The 14,974-nt window shown below is 37.6% G+C and overlaps 1 protein-coding gene across 1 annotated transcript in view; it reads right to left on the reverse strand.

Annotated features, from left to right (window-relative positions):
• Nucleotides 1-14,974, reverse strand: part of LOC112454474 (CD151 antigen-like) — a 97,870-nt gene that overhangs the window by 67,872 nt on the left and 15,024 nt on the right. The window contains exon 2 of the mRNA XM_025015897.1: nt 2,623-2,715. The gene's annotated coding sequence lies outside the window, so the exon portion shown is untranslated. The remainder of the gene's footprint in view (nt 1-2,622; nt 2,716-14,974) is intronic.

Below are 14,974 nucleotides of genomic sequence, written 5' to 3' on the forward strand. Positions count from 1 at the left end.
GCGCGATTCCGGTACCATCTGTGGAAAATTTAGGATTTACGCGACAATTTTATTCGTCGCTTTTAACAAATATTTAGCGTCACGGCGCTCTTTGCAGCAAATCGGCCGGCATGTCCGACGTCGAAAGCTGCCGCGCGTAACAACGCAAAAGCCATTTTTTATCCGAAAATTTCGCGGATGAATCGGCGCGTAGTGTCGTAAAAAATGCCACGCCGGTCGCGCGACGATAATATTCGCGACGCGCCTTCTACATCGTCCGATCCGTTCGTTACGCTGTGGCGCAGATAAAAGTTATGCAGGCCCGGAAATTAGAATTCAATCGATAAATCACTTCGCGAATCGATTTCCACGGTGGAAGCGCGCCAAGGCGAGTCCCGAATGGCCCTCCGCAGATATAACGCAGCTCGCAACTGTTATTTCGGCCAATTAGTTATCCGCACAGCACCCGCAGCGCGGAAAATAGCGCGCGAGAACGATAAACATATAATATTGATCCCACACAGCATTATAAACGAGCACATTAGAGATATATTGAGTGCAGAGAATTTGAAAGAAGCGGACGATTATGTTATAATTCCAGCACTTGTTGGAAAGAATATATATTAAAGATATCGCGTTTCTCTCTCGCCAAACCATTATTTCCTTGAAATATAATTTATAAGTTTTACGCATGGTTTGCGCAAAATCTTACAAGATTTCCTTGGAATTTGCGCTTGTAAGAATCTTTGGAAATTCCAAAGGCGGCGTGGCGTGTGCCGTTGCGGTCTCTTTTTCAACAAGGGCTTTCAAGTCGCCGGGTATATATATATATATATATACCGCTTAACGAGAGACGGTTCAACCCGTTATTCCGTTTAAGTAGAGCACAAAGGATCCGGAACCTTGTGATGTTTCAGGAAGAATCATTAATGGGGTTGTTTTTCACATTTCATGCGCGGCAACAAGGATGAATGACAGAGAGCGAAAAAACTGAAGGTGTATATATCGCGTGGGTTGTTGAGAGGATTATCGGCCTTAATCAAATCTAATGAAAAGGGAGATCGAGATCGAGACGGAAGAGGACCTTTCACCTAATGGTTTGAGAAACTGTTGAGAAACCGCCAGCATACGCCAGCGTGACCATTTATGGCCGCGCAAACAGTTCGCGCGATAATGCACGTCGATTAAGCTAGGTTGAGAATGTATTCCCTTTTGCCTTTGCGCATCGCATATTTTCATAATTTTTTCCCTCGATTTCCCCCGGAAACTTGCACGATCAACCATATCGAAAAAGGCAGAAAATCGCCTTGGGACCAAGAGAAATATGTATTACGTCGTATGTATATTTTCTGGGAAAATAGAATATATGTACATATTGTGCAAGCTACAATCTTACCGTGCATCGCTGACAGCGAAATTTTAGCCATATTCTTTCACGTTTAAATCACCAAATAATTAATAAAACCTCTATTAAATTAACCTCCTACCAGCGCTAAATAAATTGTAACATATTACAAAATTCGGTGCTAATTAGGTGCTTAAAGCGTTTGAAAATTGTATACATAAAGAAAGGGGGGAGTTTATAAATACTGAATATATAAATTGAACAAAACGGACGTTTCAGAATTACGTAATAATTAAATGCTCTGAGAAATCACTAAGGTAAACCGAAAATGTGTTATAATATTTTTCAAATATTGTTCTACCATAAAAATCAACCATCTAGTCTGATAGAGACAATTCATAGTAAAATATTAATATCTGTTTTATTTTTAGTATCAAAATACTTGTCTATTAATGTAATATTAAGATATTAACCACCGAATAAAGTGCTCGCGTTCAGTTTAGCAGGAATTTGAACTTTTTAACGTGACTTTATTCTTGATCTTCATGCTAGTGGCGCGATCGACGTTTAAGTTAAAATTCTTGCTAAATTGAAAGAGCACCTAATTCGGCGTTTTAATATCTTAACAGTACATTAAAAATTGAATATTTTAATACTAAATATACGTAGGAGCTTTTAATACAACTTCACTCTTGTAAACTGATTGTGCGGTCGACGTTAAGTTCAAATTTCTGCAAAGTGGAACGAGCACCTAATTTAATGATTGTTAAGTCAGTCCCTCCTCTCAATATCTATATAATTTTCTGCCGAACACATATAGGTATTCACAAATACCTATAGTTCCAAACTTGAGTACCTAATAATTGTGCAATGTTAAAATTTATTTAGCGCTGATAGGAGGAACGCTAACTTAATAAGAGTTCAATAAAATACAGAAGAGAAATTATTATTATTATTATTTGTGATTACTATCAAAGATATTTGCTTACGAGTGGAACATTGTCGGAGAGCAAGTATATTAGATTAATCGATGGGTTCTTGACATCACTGCAAGTCCAAGTATGTTATTAACTACTGAAGCTCTTCTTGTACATTTCTTGCCGTTTTAAATCACGCAATTTAACACGGTTGAACGTATTAACTTTTAATTTAATACGATTAAATGTTAATTTAACCCGCAACAAAACATGTAAAACAAGCTTCAGTCAAATGTGTCATTTTTTAAACGTTTATGCGTGTAGAAATAACACACTTGGATTTACAGTGATACAAAACATGGTTGTATTTTGTTCACTCACCCTGCGTCATTGGCGAACAACGTCCGGTTGATCCTCGACGCACATGTCTATTTTAAAGTCCTCGAAGCTATCTACTCCACGCAGTTATTCGATCTGCAACAAAAATTTTAATTGTATTTACCCGATGAATCATCGAGCGCGCAGAATGGTACGTACTTTTGAGTTAACCATTCGCCAATGGCTGCGCCATGTGAAATTTTATCTACAAAGTCAATAACATCGATACATGGGAGAAATCCGATATTTGATGACGTTCGAACGTGCTCCTTGTATCAAACGCTTTTAAACGCCAGTGTGTTGTGCGAGTAAATTAATCACGTCGCGTATATTTTTATTCGCGTCAACGCGTTGAATTTATCGTGGGGAAAAAGTTAAAGTGAACGAGGCGTATCGCGATCTTGTTAAGCGGAATATCGAAGCGCGGTTAATAGCAACTAATCTCTTTTTACTTAAATATACAAGTTATTCAAGAAGGATGTATCCTTAAAATTAAATAAAGAAATGGGAGTATAATGCTTGCAAATAGGGTGATTTACCGCGTTTACTTTATACATACCGTGCTCATTATACAAATGCCGGGAATTAGCGAGATAACGTGAAGATTACGACGTTAAAAATAGACGTTTCTCGATACCGGTGGTATTATACGTTAACACAGGCAGTAAACCACTCTTTACCTATATCGTTCTGCATCGCGAAAGGGAAGCGAGTTATAAATGATGCCCGGAACGTTAACTCGTTGCTGGATGCGCCATGCAAACGCGATTTACGGACATTTACGGCAAATAAGCCACGACCTACTAATATAGGCCGACTGCACGGACATAACGTTAAAATGGCTTTTGAAAAGGAAGAACCAAATATCCGGATGTATTACGCGCGAAATGTTTCTCCGCGAAAAGCTTGTCTTCGTTTGCAAATAAAAAACGAAACTTAATAAAATTTCAACTAAACTAAAAGAAAACTAATAAGAACAATAATAAAAAAAACAATAATAAAAACATTCATATAATAATCCGTCTTTCTTTACAGTTACTAGGATCGATCGCGAAACTTCTTCCGCGAAAAGTTAAACAAATTTTCCACTTCGTTTCGGCGAATCTATTTGTAGAAATTTTATGAAATGGGTTTCAAAAAGTATAGGGGCTTCTTCAACAACGGTTTAATATCTATATTTTCACGAAACTATGCTGCTGCATAATTTCACATTGTGTAACGGATTGTTTTCCTTCGGACGGATATCACGTGTTCGAAGGACACCACCGCGTTGCACTTTGCATTTTTCAGCGAGTCATACGGAGTCTCATATGCTGCCGCGCGGCAGCGCAACAGAAGCAGCGGGAGCATCAGCTGCGACCTGCGACTGCAAATCCCCGACACCGGTGTATCATCCGGGATGCAGAAGGAATAGAGACGACGGCGCGGCGCAACGGGGACAGCCCTCTTGGGCCGGTCGACTTCCGGTGCACCGTCTGCAATTCCGTTTTGTAATATTAAACTCGCCCGGGGATGAGTACGCTCCAAGAGACGCACAGCAAAACGATAACGTTCGGAGAGATCCATTCGGAAGAAAAAAAATAGATACGGTAAGCGAGGCAAACTATCTTGTAAACTTTGTTGAAAGCGAACAAATCAACTCTTCGCTCTTCGAAGATCCGTTAAAGCGTATACTTCTCTTCGAGAGCAAAGATATTTTCCTCGAGATATGAGTTGATAGAATATGAAGGAGATTTGCATAACAAAAATAAATATTTTAAGAATAAAAATTGCACTACTCCTATTTGTCCAGTATTACAATTTCACGATAATTGCAAATTAACACAAAAAGGAATATGTAAAATATGTATTTGTACGTTTATCGAGTCATTATTATATGTTTTCAGAAAGAAATCAGTGGGGAGAATTTTTGTGTTATACCTACGTAGATAGGGGTGCGAAACTATTTTCATAACTCTCGCTAGGAATTCTTAATATCCGGGTTACATATTTATTCTCGCTTCTGGAGAGGAATCTCTTCCTCTCATCTGGAGCAAATTAACGCGAGAGCACATCAGCCTCGTATGACGCAGGAGGTCAGAGTAGCGTCATAGTCAGTAAAAACACATTAGCTGGATTCATTCCCACTTCCCGTGCGGAGCACATTCGCGAAATGTTCTTTGTAGAATATGAAAAATCGTAATAACGAAACACACGTTCGTCGGGAGCGAGTAGCCGGTTGAAGGTGACGTTATCTCGGAAAACTCATAAATAACATATTGTTTATAGTGTTTATACATTATACATTCTTCATCATTCACGAAAACCATCACGGAGGATTATTGCGAGTTTTTTAAACCTATTATTTTTCGCAAGTATTTTCTGCGAGAGAAACTGTAACGTTACACGTTACATGACATTGATATAACGCGACATTTTATCTCTTTTATCAGACCTTTATCTTTTATCATTCTGTCCGCGATAGGCATTTCCTGACGCAATGAGGGCCTACTATTCTCATCTCATTCTCTCGGCTGTAGCAAAAAAAAACAGGGAAAAAGTTAACGTTTTCAGATCCTCGAAAGTTTGAAAGTTCGAATTGAATGTCAAAGGACCGCGAAGTAGCGTGGACAGTCACAGGGAAGGGAAAGTCAGACGCGGAAAAAGAGACTAATGTAACAAGACGAAGAGACCGTTGTAAGAAAACTTTTTCTCCTGTTGGGATACCGGAAAGCTCCCTTTGACTCGCCTTCTCATCGCGAGTTGTCAACAATATCCGATGTATCAAAAACCCTCGGATAAAAAAATAACAAGATTCTTCCTTATCCACGTGGTCGGAAGATAAATATAGATATGTTACAATTTCGTCTTCATAAAATAAAGTAATAAGTAATACAAATAATTCATTAGCTCGTTTAACAACTTTGTATTAATTAATTATTATACCGTCTTGTGGCACATCTTCAGCCAACAATCTTTAAGTGAAGATTTAATTACGAAAGCATATTCAGAACTTTTACTGTAATTGCCAATATTCGGGGCAATACTTCACGATCCACTCTGGCCATTTACCAATCGAAAAAATCTGGTCGATGGGAACTCGTTCGGTTTATTGCAGGCTGAAATAGAGAACGAAAATCTCTGGCCGCCGTGAATAGTAATCCGCATATAGACCGTGTATAGAACGGTTTCGCTCGAGTGTCTCGATTATCCGAGCAATGTGCAAGTCATTTGTACGATATTCAAATATTATGTGTCTGTCGTGACACGGCCCGTTTCATGTTTCATCGGTCTGCAATTCCGAATTGTACTCGATCTTCCGTGTCGTGTCGTGTCTCATAAACGAGTTGCGTTCCCCACAGTTTGCCAAATTTACATGACGCTACGCCGAAATCGCGATTATTGATTGTATCGCGATCAGATAAAGTTGGAAAAATAAATGAGATTGAACGATGTAGCAAGTTAGTTTTGCGAATATTTATTCTGTTCATCAAAATGAGTAAATTTAATTAATATAAATGTGTGCAATGTACATTTCAATCGTACATTTGTCTATAATATACATCACGAATATACTTTTGCCGTTGAATACGACATATTAAATGTGCTCAAAAATACGTTGCATGCAGCTTGATTATTAGAAAATGTAAAAGATAACATTACTTTACTTTAGATATACGATATTATATTTATGTTATGTACACGTTGCAATCCGTACAAATCAATCTGTCAAAAATTAAAAAAGGAAAAAAATGTCCGATATACATATAGCAAAAATAGAATTCAATTCGTATTTCGTAAAATGGAAAATGGAAAAAGGAAATCAGGGAAACGCCGATGCACTTTGTTCTGTGCATATATATCCGCATTTTTTATAATAAATATATCCCGATTCGCGAGCAATGTTGAAAATGTCTCTTTTGACGTATGTTATATTATACCTGTACAATGTTTCTTTCTCATTAACTTTTTTAAATATCTGTTTCATGCCAAATTATTTTACATTTTATGCAGCCAAATGCATGCATACATCACAGAAAAAAAAGAAGTGTCAAATCAACCCTGATATACTTATATATACGCAAGAATATATAATTTTCTTATAAGAATTTCAACTTTTTTTTTCTTGATTGAACCATATAAAATAAAACTTCGTTTAACTATATAAATGACTTCATTCAAGCAAGTTTTTTTTAGTTTAATGCAATATAATCTTATTTCAAGATTATATAGTCTTGCGTATATACAAGTATACTTAGTGTTAATTTGATACTTCTTTTTTTCTGTGATCATGACAGTCGTCAAAAGAAACTAAAAAATATATAAAGCGTTCTAGAAATTGTATATATCTTTAATAAATTTAAAATTGATTTTTTCTTCGAGAAAACATAATTTAAGACCTAATTTTCAATAATAAATATTTTTCGCTAATTATTTTTCGTTTCAACTCATATTTTTTCAAAATTTTATTATACGATCTCAAATTATAGAATTTACGACATACATCATATTTTATATATGTGCTATTTATTATTTTTTTTAAATCTATGAAAGGCACTTTTTAATTGATAAGGATTAAAAAAACGAAAAGCCTTTAGAATTAGAACGACGAACTTTTATTCGTGATAAGCGAATATACAAGAGCCGCGATAGGATCGGTACGATTCGAGCGATACAGCGAAACTGGTATATAGGATATACTTAACTTGGTGTTTGAGGTATTTCAAAAATGGGCGTAAATCAAAATAAACGGTCTCCGAGGTCGTTCGTATCAAGCTGTTTATGAGTGACAGCACTCACCGCTCAATAGTTATCCGTCGCATCACGAGAATTACATCGCGAATAAAAGAGCGAAATATAAATGTGCGTATTGCCAAGGAAATATGATTTCCAACAAACTATATTAATTTGACAATTATATTAATTAAAACACGGAAATTTACAAATGCTGAAACAGTCTTGAAAGTCTTTTGCGGGAACGATCCGAAAAGAGGAGAATCAGAATCCATCGATAATCCGCACTTACTTTTCCAACCGCTTCATTCAGTTACATCGACAAAAGTCTACACGTTATCCAAATATTAGATATCCCGCGCGCGGTGTCGGGTATTCACTTTCCATCGATTCACCACGATCCGGAAATCTACCGGATCTTTCGCAGAGCGGTGTACTGCAGGCCGCAGCCAGATCCGTTTTATCGTCGTCCGTAGCGAGTAATAAAGTTTTCATCGTTTCGACCGCCGGCTGCGCGGAAATGCAGTTTCCCTGTTAGCGGCTGAGCGTACACACAGTTTCGGAGAGAAACGGGCGGAAGCACAGCATGGATTCGGCAGCAGATCGACGGTCATTTTAATCAATCAGCTATTTACTTGCCGTGCAAGCAAGCTTCGAAAGATAAAGGGAAGGTAAAGGAAGTATACTTTAAAGGAAAACGCGAACCTAAATCACATTTATAGACTCTAACAAGATTTCTTTTACGGCACCTTCTAATTTATTGCTATTAATTTATATATATGCAGTATATTTCTTAATTATATGTACTACGTATCTTTCGATCTTTGGTGCATCAAAATCTAATTTTTTTTCAATCTAATGTATATCCGTTTAACGAAAATTTTCACGGTAATGTAATTTATCAGGAAGTACTGTTTCCAGTGAATGGCGGAGCGGTTTGCAGATCTTAGCCAAAGCTCGACTCGCCGAATGACGATTGCTATTGTGTTTCTTCAGCAAAATTTCCAGAGCAATTTCGAAACCAGCACAAACGAGTCGCCGATCGTTTCACGGTGGGAGAAACTTTCGTGGACTGGCTCCAATTTTTCCGCGACGCCCGACGACGACGATACGTATCGTCGCCACCCTGTGTGCCGCGTTTCTACAGCTTTTAACCAATGAAATTCTCTCATTTTGCGCCGGCAAAGCGAGTGCCACTATCGACCAGCGAGCATGTCTGATGGATTCTGAGTTAACGCTCTCTCCACTGCATGAAGAACCGACATAAAATCCGATTACATTTTATTATTCATTTGATTCTCCGAATGCAAACTCGTTTAGGACACGACGCATTGTGGGATTATAAGATTATAAAAAATAGAGCGACGAACACGAGGGAAAGAGAAAGAAAGAGAGACCGCAAAATAAAGACACAACCAATTAATCAAAAAGACTGTAATCTTGGTTATACAACGAAGAATTTAATGAAAAAAGAAATTTGTTGATGTAGATATTTTAATTTGAATTACGAATACTATTGTATTCGGTCAAAATAAAGTTAAATCTAGCGGGAAGACATTATATATTGTTCTCTTTACGTTACGGGAATTAAGGTTTCTGTGTTTCTAAACCGTCTGATTGCCCTTCTATTCGACAGGAAATTCGAAGACAATTTCACTTAACGAAGTAAACGCGGATATCCGTCGAGGACGGGGTGTCTCTCGCTTGAATGCTATTGCCCGTGGCTCTTTATCAGTCGACATTTTCCCATTCAATTCTTTGCCGCAGTTATCGTTACCACTTAAGATACGTTTCCCTCTAACAGCATCTATTAAAACCGGTAATCAGATCTACCGTGTCCTAATCACGCGAGCAAACTTTCGATATTAAATTTTTCTAACTATTATCGTCCACGTCGTTTCATTCTGTATTTCTCTCTCTCCTCAAGAGACACGACGTTTAATTAATAACCAAACTCGCGCGGCAGTCGCTCCGAAACGGCGCGGCGGCGGGCGCGGCGCGGCGGGCGCTTATCACGAACATATTCAGCGCTGGTCTGCGAAGTCATAACCGAGGTCAATTCAGAAAAGGAGGCTATACTGACGACGCTTACGTTGTCTAACAATGCGGCGGACACTTCGCCGTAATTTGGCCGGCCAATAGCAGGGAGATAACTGCGTTATGTGGGATTTCGACCCGCCTCGAGCGGGGGAAATTTCAGTGGGGTAGCACAAGCAGACCCGGGGGTGCAATCCACTTACATAGCTAATATCCACCATCGCCAGCCGGTGCACACCAGTGGATAGCAAATATTCTATTAACATCGGAACGCTTTGGCGACATCAGTCCCAAGGATATTCACACCTAAAATGTAACTTCGAGAACCGCTTAAAAATACATATCTTTGCGACAAATAATCTTGAATTTGTTGTGTAATGAGTAAATAAACTTTCCTCTTACACGCGACTATTTTAATTTCATATAACATTAATGCGATAAATTGACGTGTTTATTCAAAGCATTAATGAAGAGCTCCCAGTATACTAGTTTAATAATAAATTTTGTAAATTACGATAAATTATGTTTTCTCTTTCTTAATTCTTTCATGAATTGACAAAATTATATGTTATGATATAATCGTTGTACAAATATTTAATTAAATCCGAGTATTAACAAATTATTTGAGTTGCAAACAGAGTTTATAAAAAATTTAACGTTATTTGCCTCTCATGAGACAAATTTGATTAAATTCCTGCCCGCATTACATCATACTCGCAATTCATCGTGCATGCTATTCATAACGACGTCTATCACAGCAGCACAATAAAGCGATCAATCCGGATCGGACTAACCTACCGAGACTCAACGTGTCCAGTTGTACGAGGAACCCGTATAATCTTCGCGGATGCCCAATCGGCTGAATCAATGATCGGAGAGACAGAGCTGACGATAACATTCATGAATTCACGGATCCGCCGCGGAGATCGCGAGTGCGAGAGTACGAGAGCGCGTGAGATACGCTCGGGAGCGTGATTGAGGCAATCGGAGCCACTTTGTCGAGGCGCGACCCTTTCATTGAATAAGAGCAAAGGGATACGATTCATTTGAGAAGTGGGACGAGCGGATTAGAGATCTCGCGTCCGTTACGTGCGCGGCGGCACCGACGCGACGACCGTGATTAGCAAAATGGAAATGGCATTGGTGAAGCTCAGTCCCGAATCGTGGCCCATTGAGAATCGGGATCCTCTGGCTGTGCATGTGGATAAGTGATGCCTATTGTGCATTATACTGCATTAAGGAGCTGTCATTAGCACGCACATGCCATTAAACGTGAGGTACGGCGTCTGGTAAAATATATCGTTTACCTCGACAGAGCTTAATTGATTCGTCGGAGAATTCTTAATTACGACCGGCATCGAGTGCGAGTACGTGCTTGCGCAACAGCCACGCGGTGGTCGTGCATTACGACGACGCGGTAATTTTTCTCAATCGCTATACGGATGGTTTAATTAATTTAGCGCCGCCCGTCTGCGAGTAATACAAAAATAACAGCGAACCGGTTTATAGTTCTCGGCTTGGTTGTGGCGATGTGTGCAGAGTCCGGTAATTTATATGTTTTTAATATTTTCTTCGTAATTTTTAATATTTCCTTCAAACTACTGCCTCTCCATTATTATGTTGTCACTTATGTTGATACTTCACGATTATATAAGCGAAATTATAACTCGTATGCGTTAAGGTGATATTTGATATTTTTCGCCGTTCGGATGTCAGTTCTATACGGAAATAAGAGATGTTTAAAGGAGAGTAAGTAAAGGATTGCAAGATCAACGAAGGGCTCGCCGTACATTGCGATATTGGAGCTTGTGTCACGATTCACATCGTGACTCACAATGTATTATTAGTCGCTACTCGTTCTCTCTCGTGATTTCTACATAAGGAACGACTAGCAATTGGTCCCCGATGTTTCTCTTCATGAACAACTTGTCTGGACTCGCGAAACAAGAACCAACAGAGCCGTAGGGGACGTGCTGAACACAACTCGATAAATTTATCTACAGTTACGTATTTATCTACGAAGCTACGTATTTACATATGTACATGTTATATCCCCGTGCTGATAACATTTTCTCATTTATTTTGCATTGATACAAGATAAATGAAGAAGGAAAGTTGGAGCGATTAAAATAGTCGTAATAGAAAATTAATTTTCCAACGTACTAGTAATGGTTGTTCAATTTCCGGGCGTGGTTAATGCGACAACAACGACAAATTCTTGTCGACGCAATTACTGTTACTCTGAACCCATAGACCAACTACAATAATTAAATACCGGAAAATCACTAGCGAGTCAGTAACGATAAATAGCAAGAAAGTTCAAGGCAAATTACATCAGTCTTGCGACTAAAAGGTATAAGATTAAATTGAAATTTGACTTATAATTACAGTAATTTACACGTAACTATTAAAAAGCCAAATGTTCGAAGGTGTAGAAACGATTAATCATTTTGGCGTGGCAAATGCATTTCGATCTTTCGTGACGAAGTTGTGCGCAGCCTTTGCTGTGAGGCGGAGGCGTGCGATCTTAATCGACGAGGCCGGAGTAAATGAGGCTAATTAGGATTTAACGTATGCGGTCGAGCTAATGAAGCTCAACGACCGGTGGCAAGTTTGCACCGGAACCAGAAGTTGGCGTAACCGAGGTAACTTCACGCTCAAAAGACGAGATATAGCTTCCTACCATGTGTCTTAATACGCTTTAGCGACTATAAACAGCTTAACAGAAGGTTGACGCCATAGCCGTGTACCAAAACAATAGCCCGTATAACACTACGATTAATAACACCACTTAAATTCCTATATCCTGTAAAATGTCGATGTCACGTAGTTACGTCGTACGTCATGCCAGTAAAATCGGAAACTATATGGATTGGCAAAGCATTTAATTTATAGTGCTGTTATACGTCATACGTTAAATAAAAATCTTAAAGCTTAAATTTTTGGAGAGAAAATCAATTACGTTTTCTCTATACATGAATAGAAAAAAAAATTACTAGAAATCTTAAAAAGTATTTGATCGTAATGTGATCGTACACGTATATGTGGGCGTCACTTTTAAGAGACGTTTCGCTTATATATCTTAATACTTTCTACACGCGATAAGAGGATAGAACGTGTCAGACGATGCCGACGGAAAATTGTCTGATAGAAGTGTCGATTTCAAAATAAAAGTATTAGTAGCTTATACGTGATCACGCTTTTTAATGTGATATTTTCATGTTTCTTATGCCGTCGGAGTGCCTTTTGCATTAAGAATATTTTTCCATAAAAAGTAATACGCTTGTGTAGATCTGAAGAAAAGTAGTCTGTGATATAAAATGTTGTAAAACATCTTCTTACCAAGATCTATAGTAAAAGAATTATACACACAGAGACTACTTAATTAGCAGCAAAATATTCACAATTTAATAGAAAGCAAGATATTTATAGCTATTAGTATTATAATGTCTGTGTGTGAAATTTCTTTATTCCAAATTCTGTAACTTCCAACAAAGTAATAAACAATATACATATAAATAATAATACATAGAATAAATTATTTATAGTTATTAACTACCTTATATTTAATTAGTTTCATAAAAACGGGCAATTTATTATATCATGTCAAATTATTACAGCTCAATTTAAGAGAGCAAAACAGATGCTTCTATATATTTTGAGATTGGGTATAGAAAGAAACTTCGTGATTTGTGTAATAAAAGAAAAATAAATGTAGAATAATAAATAATAGTTTAAATTAGAAAATTACAGGGCGATTGAGCTGTTAAAAAGAGATAGCTATGCAGTTTAGCATAACCGTGCCATGAGGTCGTTCCCACGATTGGGACGCCTAACAGAAGACATCTAGTACCTCTCCGAGGTTAAAACCATTTCCATGAAAGAACGGAGTGCCGCGGCCGTAACGAATAGCACGTGTGTGCGAGACTACGTACACACACACACACACATATATATATATATATATATATATATATATATATATATATATATATATGCGGGGAAATAACGTTTCGAGTGAAAAATTCGAGTTTCAAGGTACGAACACCCCGGAGGCGGAGATGCGAGTAACGTCTACGAAAGAATCCGAACGGTCGGAAAGAAATTCCCCGCGGATTTAGGAGGCGTAACAGGTGATTCTTGCTCATCGCAGGACACGTCTCCGTGGCACTTTGTGTGAAATATGATTTAGCTACGACCTTACATCGCAATTAACATCGGTGAATAAAAGCAATAACCGTCCATTACTCATCTCGGTAAAAAAAATAATGATTTATGCTCGTTATGTCGCTATATGAGATATTAAATCAACCAAAAGATATACAAATATTATTATAACCTTTAAAAATCGTCACTCAAAATTTATAATTTCTTTTTAATTTGTAGATTATTATAAGTATGATGTATGTTTGTATCACAAAGTAGTGTTCATAAATCAGATTACAAAGACTTTTTCAAGATACGTCTTGCGTAAAAAGTTTGGCGAATTCTGAGTAATACCTTATTCAAATTAATGACCTTTACGTTTGTGCTAATTAAATTGTTTGTATGTACTCATACTGATGCCATCGGACAAATTATTTTACAGAGTTCGGTATATATGAATTATTGCGGTTTCTCTCTACGAGCTTTGCGTCGCTCAGATGTCGCATTTAATATACGGATGGAGAAAAGCGACGTTCATTGCTACGACTCGGTGATTTCTCGCGCCCGCGTTCGCCAGGCAAGGGGATTATACTTAAAGCAGGATAGGAACCCTGACTCTCTTCTCCCTTTGCCCTTCACTACTACCTGAATATTATGAGACCCACCGGCACGCCAGGTTCGCCCGGCCACGTAATTCTGTCCTTTCAGAAGAATCTCGACAGGTTTTATTTCCCAGCAGGTATAAATACCTGAGAGCCTAGGCGTACGATTCTACGATTCCTAGCGGAGGAGGATCGCCATCCGTTCGTAGACAAACCTCCCGACACGATGTTTCGACATGAATGAACAACGATAATCGTGATAACTAAAGAACGATGTAATTATAGTTAATTGACATCATCAGGGTAATGGGTGTAATATTTTTAGAAGATTTTCTACAAATTTATACAGAGTGAATCTCTAGAAGCAAAACAGTTAAATGTTTTTTCTGTAAATTGAAGACGCAAAGGAATACAAAGTATAATTTAGAACTCGAGAAAATAATTACTAATTTTACTATTTCGTAAGGTCTTCATAAATTAAAAAGTTTATGCATACATATGTTTACACATAGAATGAAATTATTTCGTCGTTCTAGTATAATAAACAGCAAGATGCAAATATAATTTTATGAAGAGTTGAAAATAAATCGCGTTCTCCTATTTCGTTTTAGCAAAATAGCATGCATAAACGGATTTCTTGTAAAAAAAAAACGCGAGAAAAGATCAGATTTTTCATCTCTCATTTTTTATCTCATGCTAATACTTAATCTGATTATGTTACAAATTAATTACCTGTGTGTTACAAACGAATATCATAATCGGATGATGAAGGAAGGTGAATCCACGACCATGTTCTTTTAATAATCATATTACAAAGAAATTATATATATATATATATATATATATATATATATATA

The sequence above is a fragment of the Temnothorax curvispinosus genome, unplaced genomic scaffold, assembly GCF_003070985.1.
Source record: "Temnothorax curvispinosus isolate PA1 unplaced genomic scaffold, ASM307098v1 QBEX01005075.1, whole genome shotgun sequence".
NCBI lineage: Eukaryota > Metazoa > Arthropoda > Insecta > Hymenoptera > Formicidae > Temnothorax > Temnothorax curvispinosus.